Genomic DNA, 16061 nt, shown 5'->3' with positions numbered 1-16061 from the left:
ACTTGTAGATGTATCTGGAGCTCCTTGCACCCTGTGTTTGTGTGTGTGTGAGGATGAGGATGGGGGACACTTTTCCTTAAGTGCTGCACTATTCCCTTTAATTTTTGACAGAATTTCTCACAGTAGCAAGGATGTCTGGTTACTGGGCAGACATCAGCCTCTGCTGTTAAGAAATTTGTGCCACCCCTCTGGGATTTTTTTCACATGGATTCTGGGGCAACACAGTGTCAGTGAGGCCAGAGTAAGAAAACATCTAGGGATAGAAGAAAAACTTGACATTATTGCTAGTGTCATTTTAACCCAAAATAATTTTTTAACCCAATAATTGTTTGCTTATAAACTACTAAGCACTGGTTAGGGCAATAACTACAACTATGATTAAAGAATTATTATTTTTAATGAGAAAAATCTCTCACTCTGAGGAGTAAAGTCAGAGAACTTCAGGAAGGTAGATGGGTTCTGTGCTCACTGTACATATAACAGATAGGAGAAAAACTTGACAGTATTGCTAGTGACAGTGTAGACTCATACGGGAAAGGACGATGGAGAGATAGAAGAAGCCTTCACTATGTGATGAGATCTCTTGTGAAAAAGCGAAACAAAACCAAACCAAATAAAACAAAAAGACCATAAAAAAAGAACAATTATCTTGGTTTTTTTCCTTAGTCACAATGAGTCACAGAAGTAGGGGGCAGTTGTGAGACCACAAAGTCTCCTACTCCAGGAGAGCTGATTGTCTTGGGTATGGCACAAAGGGCACTGATTTCAGTGGTGCACAATGGTATTTGTGTTAAAGTTAGGGTCTATTTACACTAATAATTGTAAGCCCAAGTCTTTGGAGATAGTGAGCTTGCTTAAAAAAAAAACTAACAGAATATAGTATTTTTGTTGTAAATTTTATGAACTCTTTGAGATTTTCATACGATGTATTTCAACTATTTTAAGCCCTTCCCTCAATGCCTATGTGATCTATTCTCTTTCCCTATTCAGCCAAGTTTGTGTCCTGGTCTTCATTTTCTTAAAAGCCCATTAAGTCAGATTTGTGCTGCCTGTATACTCTTCCTCCCTACAAACTTGCTTTCACATTGCTGGAAGGTGTTAGGCATGCTATCAGCAGAGGAAAGCAATCATTAGTCTTACCCAGCTCTAAACTCTAAGGGCTATAATAACAGGCCTGGCAAGACATACCACTGGAGTAACAGTGGCACAAATGTCATGGAAGTAATCAACTACTTTCTGATTGGATTTCAGGTCTGACCTACAAGACTAACTGCATGCCTGACACTTCCAGATACTACTGTCAGGGCTAAGATCCTGTGATTAAGAGAGGCTACTGCTCTAAATTTGCTAAATGGCCACAGTGTTAAGCTGACTCCTGGAGACTTATTGTATCCATAGATTAGTGTGGCTCTCAGGCTTAATCAGAGGAGATTCTCCCTGTGGTAGATGTCTGTGCAGAGAGTAAGAGTCTGTGGATACTCAGCCCCAGTGGGATTTCTATGTTAAACCCCTCCTTTCATGGCTGGAACATTATTGTGGAAGAGAGGGTATGGATGCCTACAAGGGAACAGTTTTTTGGAAACACTGGGGCAGCTATGCATGTGTTGGACCTGGAAAGGGCTCGTGTCCGAGCGGGCATCTTTTCTCACAAAGATAAAGGGGCTGAGATCGATGCAACCAATGTGAGGTTTATTGTTCCAATGTGTTGTGGCCACCCTGCAAGTGGAGCAGAGGCAACCACGAAGTTACATTGTAGGCAGGTTTTATACTTTTTAGAGGTACAGGATACATGAGTCAAATTGTGACTAAAAGCCCATTAACTAACATCTATAAATCATTAACCTTCAGATCTGCTTGGAGTTTCCTGAGCTTAATGTGTTTTATTGGGGAGTGCTTCTTTTGTGTAGAGAATGGAATTCGGTTAATCTTTGACTCCACGCAGGAGCAGAAACTGTAAAAAGAATATTTAGTATAATCACAGAAGATAGCTTATCACTTAGGCAATTTTGGATAGAAATAACCCTTTGGTATGTCCAGGGAAAGGCTGCAGAAAGCACCAAGGGGCTGCTGGGGAAGTACAATGGGGTGGGGGGAAGGGTGGTAGGGAAGTGTGTTGGGGGAGGGGCTAGGAGAGTGTGTTGGGGGGGGAGGGGGTGTGTGGGAAGGAGCACCAGGCTCATGTTCAGGGAAGGTTCCCGTTTTGCATGAGCATATGCATTAGGATGGGAAAGATGGTGAAACAGAGGAAACTCTGGTTGAGGTCCGTAGTAATCGCTGGTGTCACAAGCGTATTACTTCTCACATGTGGATTCACAGCAGTTGTGACAGCATGTATAAGACCTATGCAGGCTCAAAGCAAAGAAAAGTCCACTGTAGAGGAAGGAGACAGACATAAAATCCCACCCCTCACAGAGAAGTTATTAGCAAGTGTCAGTTGCAGGGAGAGGAGAGTCGTTTTCTTTAAGGATGGAGGTCCAGGTAGTTCTACCATACTGCAATGGAAGGCACCAATCCAAAAGTATGGTATTTTAAAAAGAGAGTTCATTTAATCTAGGGCATGAGCACAAGAGCACTCTCTCTCACTCTCTCTCTCTCTCTCTCTCTCTCTCTCTCTCTCTCTCTTTCTCTCTCTCTCTCTTTCTCTCTTATCTCCTGTTTTAAAAAATAGAACTTGCATGATTCACGAAAATTGTTTATTCAAATAGTCAAAATATTGCATATGCCCTGCCCAGGGTGTCCCCATATATAACATACAAATAATCTATATTCAGATGAGGAAGTCTGGAGTGCTGTTGCACATCTGTAATCCCAGAATTTCGGAGATAGCTACAGGAAGTTCAGGGATTCAAAGCCAGTCTCAAGTACATAATAAAATTAAGGTCAATCTGGATTATAGGAGACCCTGTCTCAAAACCAAAACCAAAAACCGACACCGACACCGACACTAACAGCAACACTAACACCAATACCAACACCAAAATGAAACAACCAAAAACCCCAAGTTAAATAGTTGGATCTTCATTTTTATTGCTTCATTTCTTTCCATTCCATCAGAAACGGAGCTCTTTGTCTTGTAGGTCATAGAATTTCTATTGATTCTACTTGGGGACCAGTTTGTGGTATTGGTAGTGTTCTGATCCTGCCCCTTCATATTTCAGTCTTAATATTCAGGCTGACCCTCTGCTACAGTTTGTCCAGGGAGAAATGGCACACTTCTTCCTGTGACAGGCACCCCTGTGGTTCTTTTAATTCATAAAACTAAGGCATGTTGTAATCGATGGCATAGAGGCTTCCTAAACCACAGACACCCTGGATCAAAGCTTCCAGTAGCTTGAATGAAAAATCTACCCTTTTATTTTATGGCTTTATTTCCTTCTTAACTAAATATATCTTTAATACTAGTATTGTGTAAGATCGCATGAAGAGGTTGAAGGATGGGTAAGAACCCTTATGTTCAGGCTTTCCTTTCTGTTGTCACACACTGGAATGGATATGCACATTTTATAATGAACAGTCTCTTACACAAGAGACTCATTATATATAAACAGTTGTTCATTTTAGATGAACGATCATCTTGATTTTAAATTGGTTAATCAAGGAAATTTAATCATATCTTAGCATTGTATTTATGAGACTTTTAGAGAGGAAAAAATGATATAGAAAGGCCTGAATTTTGGTAAGGAATATTTGGTGATGTTTATTATATTCCATGGCAGAGGCCAAAGGATGGGGAGACCAGTACCCCAAGGTGCTCACCAGTGCTTCTGAAAACTGGTAGCTTGGATTTTATTGACAGTCCTTTGATTTATTACCTCATAATGAAAAGGCCCTTGACTTTTAAACTCTGGAGTTTATAACCTTCTAATTGCAAAGAAGAGTCATATAGCAGGTTCCATCTCACTTAAAAAATTTCCCAAACATCATACTTAAAGTGAATGAATATGAGAGAATAAAAGTTGTCTGGGACTTTGAATAAGTATATTATTTTGCTTCTAAAAGACAATCACATGATTTTTAAAAAAAATTCTAAACATTAAAGCTACTAGAAATTAGTATCCACAAAACAAAATGTGAGGTCGACTTTCAATATGGGCCTGGAAGCATTTCTATTGCTGTTGACTGGAGATGGGAGTCATTTGCTGCTATATATTTTTGGTTGGAACAATGAAAATTAATTGCCATACTTTCTTACATCATAGAAGCACAGTGCCTTAGTTTTGCAGGGTAGATAAAATTGTTGCTACTCACACAAAGCTGTGTAAGGAGCCTTTAGTTTGCATTTATATTTGTGTAAACATTTAGGCACAGAGGTCCTTTGAAAAGAATCTTTTCAATGAAGTTGCGGCATCTTTTGGATATGCAGACTGGCTCTTGTGTCATTGTTTCATGAGCGTACTTCCCTAACCCTCTGTTAAGTGTTATTAGTCATCTTAGTTTGTCCAGTGTTTAACTTGTATTAGTAATTTTCATACATCATGGTTTGTTTTATCTCTATATCTCCTCTTATCCATTCTCATATGAAACATTACTTACCTATATTTTATACATTTTTGCATTTCTAGCTTTAATAGTTTTCTTAATTAAGTTTCTAGTGCTGTGGAGAGACACTGTGACCATGACAACTCTTATAAAGGAAAACATTTAATTGAGGCTTGTTTACAGTTTAAGAGATTTAGTCCATTATCATCATGGCAAGAAACATAAAGGCTTGCAAGAGAAAAACAATCCCATCTTCGTTAGGCAGACATGGTCATGGAGAAGGAGCTAAGAATTCTACATTAGATCTGCATGCAGCAGAAATGAATACCACACTAGGTCTAGCTTGGGCATCTGAGACCTCAAAGTCTACCTACATCTCCACAGTGACACACTTCTAGGAAAGGCCACAGCTCTTAATAGTTCCACTCCTCGAGGGCCAAGCATATTCAAACATATGAGTCTATGGGGCCATTGCTATTCAAACCATTACCACATTCATGGATTATGCATAACTTGCCTTAATTTTCCATCTGCTTTAGTTAAGGATACAGGATAAGGATTTAAAGGATACAGACCAGGCAAAGCACAAATAACAGTGAAGGTGAGAAAATGTAACCAAGTTGACTCCTTCCTCATATAAAAGGATTGCAGGCAGTGTTGGGGATGAGAAAGCTACATCCTACAATCTAAAACTAGGTTCCAATCTTTTTTGTCTGTTTCTTTGCTTGCTTTGGAGAATGGTCTCACTGTATAACTCAGGCTGGCCTTGAACACTCAATCCTCATGACTCACCCTTCTGATTGCTGGAACTAGCATTCTGTAACACCATGCTCAACAGGATCTAGTCCTTCAATGCTGTGTGATATGTGATTTTTTTTTAATACCAGTGAAAAATAATATATGAAGGAGGTTAAAATTGGAACCTTTAGGCTTGGAGGGCTGGTTTAATGATTGAAAGCACCTGTTGCTCTTTCAGAGAGCATGGGTTCAGTTCCTAGTACCTACATGGTGGCTCACAACTATCTGTATCTACAATTCTGATCGTTGGGAACACCACATAAACGGAGACCTACATGAAGGCAAAACACATATATGCATTAAAGAAAAATTTAAATGTGACTTTTAAAAAGAAGAAGAAGAAGAAGAAGAAGAAGAAGAAGAAGAAGAAGAAGAAGAAGAGGAGGAGGAGGAGGAGGAGGAGGAGGAGGAGGAGGAGGAGGAGGAGGAGGAGGAGGAGGAGGAGGAGGAGAAGGAGGAAGAGGAAGAGGAAGAAGAAGAAAAGAAGAAGAAAAGAAGAAGAGGATGAAGAGGAAGAGGAGGAGGAAGAGGAGGAAGAAGCAGAAGCAACATTTTCAAGTGTCTTCCTGGGTGACCCAAGCTGTGTTTCCATTTGCTGCACAGTCTCTTCTCCTGTCATTTGAAATCCTCTTATTCCACAGACTCTTACTGGAGTCATCCAGGAGCTTCTTGGGTGAAGCCTTTCCTGATATCTTGCAAGAGAACAACAATCCCATCTTCGTTAAAAACACATTTGAGCCTTTTTGTTTTGTTTTGATTTTGGAAAGATTTCTCATAGATAGTCCAGATTTTTTTTTAGGAAAATTCTATGTACACCTAATGAGAAAAAAAAAGAAAAAACTCTCTTCCACTCACTGCAGGCATATAATATCTTGTGTAGCATGGCTAAAGATGATGCAATCTATGAAAGGCAGAACATTAGCTATTTAAGTAACATTTCAATCACTGACAGTTACTAACAGATGTTTTTGGCATCAGAAACATAGGTCAGTGAGCTTAGCTACATGTGTTTGACATTTGTTAATCTATGGTCCTTTGTGCTATTTTTCACAATTAAAGGAAAGTTTTATTAGAAAACAATGATTTAAGTTTTATGCTATGTTTCAGAATGTGTTTGTACTTTAGTATTGACTGACAATGAAAAAGAACATACCTTAGTTTTTAAGAGCCTGTACAAACTTTCCTTCCTATTTCCTCCAGTAATAATTTAATGATTCTTTTTGTATTAAAAATCCCAGTCAGCTCTTTCATTCACCAAAACAATCATTTCCTGAAGGTCCGTTGCGGACAGGGCAATGTCATTATTCTAGTCAAAATGCAATTATTTAAATTAACCAAAATGCACAATTATTACTTATCTAATTTTAGGATTAAATACTTCTTTGATTCTTCTACCTTTTTCTGTACGTGGGTTTTAAGCATGTAATAGTTCATTTGTAATAGTTCATTTTTATTTATTATCTCTTCCAGATGAAGGACAGGAAGAATAAAACAAAAAATCAAAATCAGATCAAACAACTCTGCTATTTGGTCTGCAAACCTGGTAGAAAAAGACATTACACTATTTTGTTCTCTGTGATTTTTTTTTTAATCTTTGAGTGACTAAATATCTTAGCAACATTATCAGAGTGTCATCCTTGCCTCTCCATTATAATGAGTTGGTTAATTGAGACTTGAGTGCATTCAGATTTTCCTTTTTGGTTGTGCTACCATAGCTATGTTGCCTTGGAGATGATGTGGTAGGACCAGACGCAGACCAAAAGAGCAAGAAGAACATGTTCTGAAAAATTATTATAGTCACCACTCCTGGGCATATACCCAGAGGATTCCCCACCATGTAATAAGGATACATGCTCTACTATGTTCATAGCAGCCCTATTTATAATAGCCAGATGCTGGAAAGAACCCAGGTATCCCTCAACAGAAGAGTGGATGCAAAAAATGTGGTCTATCTACACAATGGAGTACTATTCAGCCATTAGAAACAATGAATTCATGAAATTCTTAGGCGAATGGATGGAGCTAGAGAACATCATACTAAATGAGGTAACCCAGACTCAAAAGGTGAATCATGGTATGCACTCACTAATAAGTGGTTATTAACCTAGAAAACTGGAATACCCAAAACATAATCCACACATCAAATGAGGTACAAGAAGAAAGGAGGAGTGGCCCCTTGTTCTGGAAAGACTCAGTGAAACAGTATTCGGCAAAACCAGAACGGGGAAGTGGGAAGGGGTGGATGGGAGGACAGGGGAAGAGAAGGGGGCTTACGGGACTTTCGGGGAGTGGGGGGCTAGAAAAGGGGAAATCATTTGAAATGTAAATAAATTATATCGAATAAAAAAATTTAAAAAAAATTATTATAGTCTACTCATGGTTCCCAAGAGAGAAGATAGTACAGCACAGTTAGTTGATATATAGTTAGTTAGTTGTTAGATAGTTCCTCTGTCTGTGATGGAGAATTTAAGTACATAAGCCATAAAGATTGCTGAGAATCTGCCTCTGACAAGCCAAGTTACCTGGAAGGAGCAGAGACCAGCAGAACTGCCTAACTCCCGTTAGTAACCCTAGTAAAACCTGGCACCAAATTGGACTTTGACATCTTTCATACTTTGGTCTGCCCCTGGTTCCCTATCTGGGATGAGCATGTGCATGTTCGTGTCTCCCCAGGAATAGCGTCACGCGACACATCCCTAATTTTGTAGGTTTATCCTTCATCGCCTCTGTCCCATCTCTCCTCTCTGCACAAGTAGCACTTTTATTTCCTCTGTTCCTCTGCTTTCCACTGCTCCTCACTGGTTGCATGATATTAGCTTGGACGCTTGATGATTGTAAGAATCATAATAGTCCTACACAGGGAAAAAAAAGCCATTAATTAAACAGTGTCCCCTCATTTATAATCGTGGTTAATGCCAAGTTAGCCCTCCCCTCCCATCTTTTCATTAAGCTTTTTTAGTGTGTTTGAAGGGGGGTGAACATGTGAATCGGCTTCAGATCTCAGGTGCTGTGTGATGAGCCAGCTGTCTTCACATTGCTCAACAAGAAGACACTCCACCTTCAGATATATGTAAGGATATAAGCATTATTCTTCTTTACGCGGTGCAGTCTGTCATTGCTTCCAAAGAAAATATTGATTTGCATTGCGTCCTCCAATGGCAGTGTGTACTTCATTAGCATCAGGCCCCCTACTTCTTTATTGTTTCCACATCCTCCTGTATTCACCATAACCTTTTATTTCAATGGCAGGCTTTAAACACTTCAAAACATTTTGACACTAGTCAAAACAACTGTTCACATGAGTCAGCTAAGAGCAGACAGCATGAATAGTAACAGTGGGTTCATACGCAAACGTGATAACTACGAGACCCTATCCTCTCATAAGTGGGTCTCCCTTGGTGTTTCCCTTTTATCCTAGATAATTACACTTATTTGTCAGTTTTCGAGCCATTGCTTCATGAGACCTGATTGACGACAACCAGCTTGTTTAGGAGTCGGGGAGTTTGGGAGTGTCTGTGAACAGGGAAGCTGAAGTCTCTTTTGGGTGATGCCTGGAAGCGTTCAAATGACTGGTTCCAGTTAGGGCTTCTCCGTGTCAAGGTGTGTCTACTTGTTGCCCATTTCTCATCGAAACAAAGCACCCTCTTATAATTGCATATTAAAGGACCTGATATGGAACAGTAGATCCTGTACAGAATCCCTTACTAGATAGTTGAAAAAGCTTAAGAAAAGGAATAACAAATGATCTCTTTTCTATACTTAAATAGAATTGATTTTCCTTTACTTAAGGAGCTTTTCCCCAATAGGCTGTGATTGCATTACCATCACCATCAACTTTGGCATTTGGTATGTTTCAAAGGATTTTTAACATAAATTATCTTCTGATGTGCTCTGTGCTCCTTCTGTCCATTTCCCCCTAGCTATATAAGAAATGTATGCAAGAAGTGTATTTTATTGAATAAATGGATGAATGAGCTGATGAATGCTCATCTTCGTGGTGCTATAGCCTTAAGCATCCCGAAGGTCCTGTGGCAGGTAGCATCCTTAGCAACATACACACTGTGCTTTCTCCTTCTGCAAGAACTTTGTCATGAAACTGGTAATGGGCTCCAAATCAGTTGGACTTTAAATTGGGAAGCTATGAGAAAACGTTAAGTTCTTCCAGGCGCGTGCTTTGAAAGTTTGATTAGGCAAATATAACAATGATCAATAATGACTACAGGCTCAATAAATTATCCTGAAGGAGCACCAACTTTCAATTAATTTTTATCTTGCTGTGGAAAGAGCAAGATTTTCCAGTTATCCACTAGCTTTCAGGTGGCTGTAATACATCCTTCAACCCATCAAGGCATCAGATTTGATTTTATCTTTTTCTTTCAATAGCAGTTATTCCCCAAAGTTATTTCTTTACTTCTTCTTACAAAGTTACAGATTCTAGGCTAGTGTGGTAGTTCAATCCAACCTGGGTTTGATTCCTGTAACTCATGTTAAAAAGGCTAGTCATGGCAGTGTATTCTTGGAACCCAGCAGTGATCAGGTATAGCTGGGACCATTCCCTGGGTTGACTGGAAGTTGGACTAGCCTATGCACTTAACTCCAGGCCAAAGAGAGTTCCTGTATCCCAAAACAAAGTGATCACACCTGAGGAACAAAACCTGAGGTGGACCTCTGCTCTTCACAAATGCATACATATGCACATGCATTTGAACACACAAACATGTACCTGTACACTCATGAACACATATACACACATACTGTTCTCTGCAAACCCTATCTCCCAAAGTGATACAGATGTCTTCTGTGTGCTGTCAGGTTTTGACAGTGTGCATTGATCCCTCTGTTTTCGTGCTGCCTGTCAAACTCCTTCCCTCCTGGATTGGCTCTTACTGTCATGCCCGCCCTGAAGAGCTGAGACTCAGTTTTTGGTGTTTCTACTGCTGCTCATGCACCTAGGTCACCGTCATTTGGATCTCTGGAATCTCTGTTCTGCAAAATCCAGAAAGCATCCCCCTCAAAAAAAAAAAAAAAAAAAAAAAACCAAAAACAAAAACAAAAAAAAAACAAAAACAAAAAAAACAAAAACAAAAACAAACAAAAAACAAACAAAAAATTGTAAAGAAAAGAAAAAAATCACTGTCAGGATTGAAGAATCATTTGCTATGAACTATAGAACCCACTAGCTGCTCCATGGATTCTTTCCTTCTCTTTAAGTTTCTGGGAGGCTGCTTTGAGAGGCAGAGGAAGAGCAATGGCATATTTACCAAAAGTGTGAATGAGAATAGCAATTGAAACATTTTTCTACTTATTTCCTCTGATAGGTGACCTTTATCAGCCAATAGCCCTGCTTCTAGCTTTCTCTGTAACTGCCTTGCTTGCATTAACTAGCAGAGTGAATGCTTGCTACATTCATAGTGACAACTTTGTTATTTGCTTGTTTTAAAACGTCCTGTGTTTTGTTGACTTGCAATCCAATGGAATGAATACCAAAAAGTGTATAAAAATCACACTTGCATTTCAAATAATGAAGCTCCCATAATATTGGGAGTAAATGATTCCCATATTGCATGCTTGTTTTTGCATTAAGAAGGAAAAGATTTATAACCTACTAGCTCTAATGAATGCTGCCTGTATATATGAGCATACCTCTGGGTTAGCCAAGAGGAATAGTCAATCACACTTCCTCTAAGAATAGTGTCTCTCCTGCCTGTAGCATCCAGCTGACTCTAGGTTTGGGTGGGGCCTTGAAGTAGGATGGGAGATATATTTGGGATTATTGGGCTGGGGTAGGTAAAGGGAGGGAGTTGGGGTATGATTAATACTCTATTATATACACAAATATCTGGTGGTTGTACACATCTTTTAATCCCAGCACTTGGAAGGCAAAGAAGGTCGATCTCTGAGTTTAAAGGAATGTAGATCTCTGAGTTTGAGGCCAGTCTGGTTTACAGAGTGAGCCCCAGGACAGTCAAGGGCTCATAAGGGAAAACCAGTTTCCAAAACCCAAAACCAACCATCCAAACAAATAAAAGCAAAACCCCTAAAGAATGATATATTGTATACAATCATGACCATTCCAAAGGATAAAAAAAAAAACAAATAGAAAAATATATAAAAAGTAAGGAAAGTTATATTGTGTGCTGTAGAGATTCAGTGTGTTCAAACTTCCTCTCCATTGTTATGGCTTATACACAGCAATCTGCACATTGCATTACACTGCTACTTTGCCTAGACATTTTTAAAATCAAAAATATTTTTTGAAGTATCGCTGCCTAATACATTATGATTAAATACCTACTACTAAAACTGAAATAGTTGGGATGCTGACCTTGATGTTGGACTGAAAACTATGAGTTAGAAATAAGGGTGAAAACAAGCAAAGTCAGTTTCCTACCCTCAAGCAAAGATTTTAAGAAATTCTTTGTGGTTAAGATTTCTGAGGGTTCAGAATCCTCATATTAGAAAGCTACCCCTTTCTCTTTCCAATTTTAAGTACTTTCATGGCTTCTTAAATTTTTTACTGAGAAATGTGGAAAGATGTGGCCCTCAATGGAAGATTCCACTTCATTCCAACGTGACTTAGCTACCCCAGCTGTTTGAGTGCATCGTCACTGCATGCTCCGATTCACCAGACTTATTCACATCTTGCTGATGTTTGTACATTTAGTTTGCTGGGAAATAATCTCAGTTCTTTCCCTTCATATTTCCGTGTTTGCAATTTATGAAGCAATCCACAGGATTTCACCCATGCTATCTACATCACTTACAATTTCACCATCCATGGGTACAATTTTCAAGATGAATTCTTTTATGACCAATTGCCAAGAAAATTGTTACTCTTGGCACATCTACAATTTCATAAGTGAGTGAGTGAGAGAATGTATGTTCTCTCTCTCTCTCTCTCTCTCTCTCTCTCTCTCTCTCTCTCTCTCTTAAATGAGCACCTGTGTTAAATTTAAAAACTTTATTGGAGAGATGGTAGTTTAAAATAATTCCTACTTTGTCTTATTAAAGATTTAAAGGTTTATATAACATAAGAGTTTCTGCAATGTTATGCTGCAGATTTGATTTGCCACTGATTCTCAGTTGATCCTTATGTATGTATGCACATGTATGATAATGACATGCTCAGAGGTTCCCAGAGCTCTCAAGGGTATTGATGGAGATGCCTGTGATCTCTAGTTGACCATGATTGTGTTCCCTGCTGTTAGATCCTGATGAGCTGCGGGTCTAAACTGTTTGTGTGTAGATCCTATAAAGTGGTACATTTATAAAACTACTGTGAAGACTATACCTTCTAAGTAACAGTGATCGAGTTCCTGAAATTACCTCTTCAGGGCAGCTGTAATACATTGCTATTGTGTGATGATATAATAACAGTAGCCTGATCTGTGTTAGAGACTTGAAGCAAGAGAGAGGATGGCACAGTTATCTGGGATCGGATAAATAGTGAGTTACAGAGGCATTGAGAGGAGTGTTCTCCTAGCACAATATACTCTACTTGCTACCCACCTTACAAGACAGGAATTGTGCACTGCAGTGACTGGTCTTCTTTTGCATATTCTCCAGTATGGCCATTTTACCCTGCTTCTGGAGCTGTACAGTTGGGATGGGCTTTCAATAGAACAGTGGGGTTGAGGAGTTCTTGGAGTGAGTAATTGATCACATGTCTGAAGAGTGTCAGAGACTGCAATCTCATAGGGGCCTGCTGACTAACATTCCATATTCACATGGAATTATACACACACATATCTGGAATCCAGTAGTTGGTGTGTCCATGAGGCTGTATTTCTCAGTTGGTCAGTATATTCTAGAACACCAAAGAAGAAGGCACTAATGCCAGTGAAAGAATGAACAAGCGAGAGAGACCAAACTTCTCTTTTGTTACATGGGCTTCCACCAGAAGGTGTGACCCAGATGTAAGGCGGGTCTTCCTATTTCACAAGCTCTGTATTTAGCATGGGTTTTCTTGCTTTAAATAACTCAATTGAGAGAAATATCTCATTGGTGTATTCAGAGGCTTGGATTTTAGTTAAATCCAAATGTTTTCAACTAGACAACCAAGAAGAGCCATTACATCTCCTCTTAAGACTAAGTGTTGTTACTGTTGCTGTTCAAATGTTCTTTGTGCTGTCTGGGAAGTTATGCCAGCTGTGGTCAGATAATTATTTTTCTTATACATTTGTCACTGAAAAGGAAAAGCAGTTTTTGTTTTTATTCATTTTGATGTGCAATTTTTAAGTTGGTCATATTGTATATTTAGAGTCACATGTTTCAATGGGCCACTGCCACCGAGAGATTTCATTTGATCTGCTATGTATGGTCTATCTTTGGAAGAAATAATAAAATATGTACTTAGAAATAAAGGACATTGCTCAGTTGAAATAACATTTGGAAGGAGGCAGAGTTGTTCATTTTTTTTTGAAGGCCTGGGAGAAGCTGACATTTCAACATGTTATAGGACCAGCACAACACTGGAATATAAGAGGAACTTAAAATAGTTTTATTAATGCCAATGTTTGATTTAAAACAGTAACTTTGCTATGCAGGATAAAATAGCTTATCAGTAAATTTTTATGGATTGCTCTATATTTTCCTTTGGATGATACTCAAAAGGTAATTTCTCAACTAATTGCCTCAAGCACCAGCACACAAAAGGGAAGAAAAATTAGAAGCCTGAATCCCAGGGAGATCTTTAGCCTTTTAATAAAGATACCTTCCATTTTAGGTGCTTTCCTGTATGTAATAGATTCTCTTTGGTATTCCATCTTCATCTGGAATTACTCTGGGTTTTGATTATTTTTCTTTTTTCTTCAGGTCTTGACACATTTGTATTATTTTAGTACATGTGTTGACTAAGACTACATTGCATGGTGCTTTTCAGAGAGGCCAAGTAACTTGTCTATGCTCACAGTTATAAGTTGAAAATATTTCTTCCAAATCCAAGTTGGAGATGCTACAAATGATTTGTATTTTTCTGGTTCATAGTACAATACTGGTGGTACGAGCCTTCCACAGCCGCCACAGCTCACTGTGTATGGAAGATGATTGCAGCCTTTGCTTCTCTTCACTCACTTCACTATGCTTCTGTTTTCACCAATATAATTCGACTTTCTTAGGAGATACACTCTTCTAAACATTAAAAAATGTGTATGTATGTATGTATACACACACACACACACACACACACACACACACACACACACACAGACCAGAAACCTGCTGGAAAATATGCATTTAAACATATTGCAGGAGAGCTTCAAATGACCTCTATAATCTAATCTAACTTAGATTTAGATGTAATCTATAGTTTTTCTCTTCATGCATTGAATGCCCTTATTTCCTAAGTTCATCAATTCAAAATTATTATATTCTGATATTTAGCTAATTCCAGTTAAGTCCTAACATGGAGGCAGCTGTTTTGAATCTAAAACATGTTAAGATGCTGGTCATTGCTTTTCTACTCCAGCAGGCTACCAAGACTGTATCAAGGGAGAGTTCCGACTAATTGTATTAAATATTTTTTTTCATCTTGGCCCTGTATTCAACACAGCATTCTAAGGTGGATGGATTTTTCTCAAATTTCTTTGATTCAAAAGTTTCTGGGACATAAATACTAAGTGACTATTTATTTTTTATTTATTAAAAAGAATATAAATTTTCCTTTTGTTTTTATTCCTAGATCTTCTTGACTGAAGAGCTTGAGTGATGGCCTATATATTTTTCAGCTGATAGATAGTGAGATGGGGTGCAGAGTGGATATAATATTTAATTGGGTATCTTTAAGAATATGCTGTGGAGGCTTGCATAAAGGGAAACCATATTATCTTTGCATAAAGGGAAACCATATTTACTGCTACTCCTAGTAACCACTAATATCAAATAGAACATAGGTTTCTGGGTGAGGTCTGCATGTACTCTGGGTGAGGTCTGTATAAGTATAAATGTGTTTTATATTTCTTGGTTTTTTATTTTCTTGGCAAGGAAGGGGGAACAAGGAGTAAGAGGCAGAGGATGGAGTGGGAGAAGGAAGTTAGTAATAAAAATGTAGGAAGCAAAGGAAAAACTCTTTCGCATAGAATTAACTACTAGGAAAACAACAGTTTTCTTCAGATGTATCTTTGTTCCAGTTTTCTTCTTTTTCTTCTGAATGATCAATCTTCCAAAACTTTGGATATTGCTAGATACTAAAAACTTGTGTCTCACCAAATTCATACACTGAGACTAAATCCCTTTTGCCATTTTATTACAGGTTGTGGCCAGGGGCTTTGGAAGATGATTAAGTTACAGTGTCCAAACCTTTATGAATGGCAATTTTGTCTTTAGGAAAGATACTGCAGAGAGTGTCTTTGCTTATTCTTCCAAGGGAAGACGCGATGAGTGGATGCCAGGGAAGAACTCCACAGTAGGACCCAAGCATACTGGCATCCAGCACTTGTTCTTTCCCCTCTAGAATTCTGATATATAAATGTTCATTATTTAAGGCATTCAGTCTATGGTTTGTTTATTAGAGCAGCCCGAGCAGACTGAGGCAGATACTAACCCTTCCTATATAACTCTCAAAATAATGCACCTGCTTAGACTTTGAGTTTGATTTAAGTTCAGCTCAACTATCCCACTGTGGTTTCAACTGTGACCTGTCAAATAATGGACTAAACATTTCCCTCTTCTTAGCTAACAGGAGTGGCATCCATGAGGTTAACCAAATGATTCTAACAGTTTCCCCTCCCTCTATCAGCTCTCTATCAGACATTTGCTGACAGTTTTCAGTGTCTGGCTATAACTAT

This window comes from Apodemus sylvaticus, chromosome 3 (genome assembly GCF_947179515.1).
Source record: "Apodemus sylvaticus chromosome 3, mApoSyl1.1, whole genome shotgun sequence".
NCBI classification, from domain to species: Eukaryota; Metazoa; Chordata; class Mammalia; order Rodentia; family Muridae; genus Apodemus; species Apodemus sylvaticus.
This window is presented reverse-complemented; position numbering follows the sequence as displayed.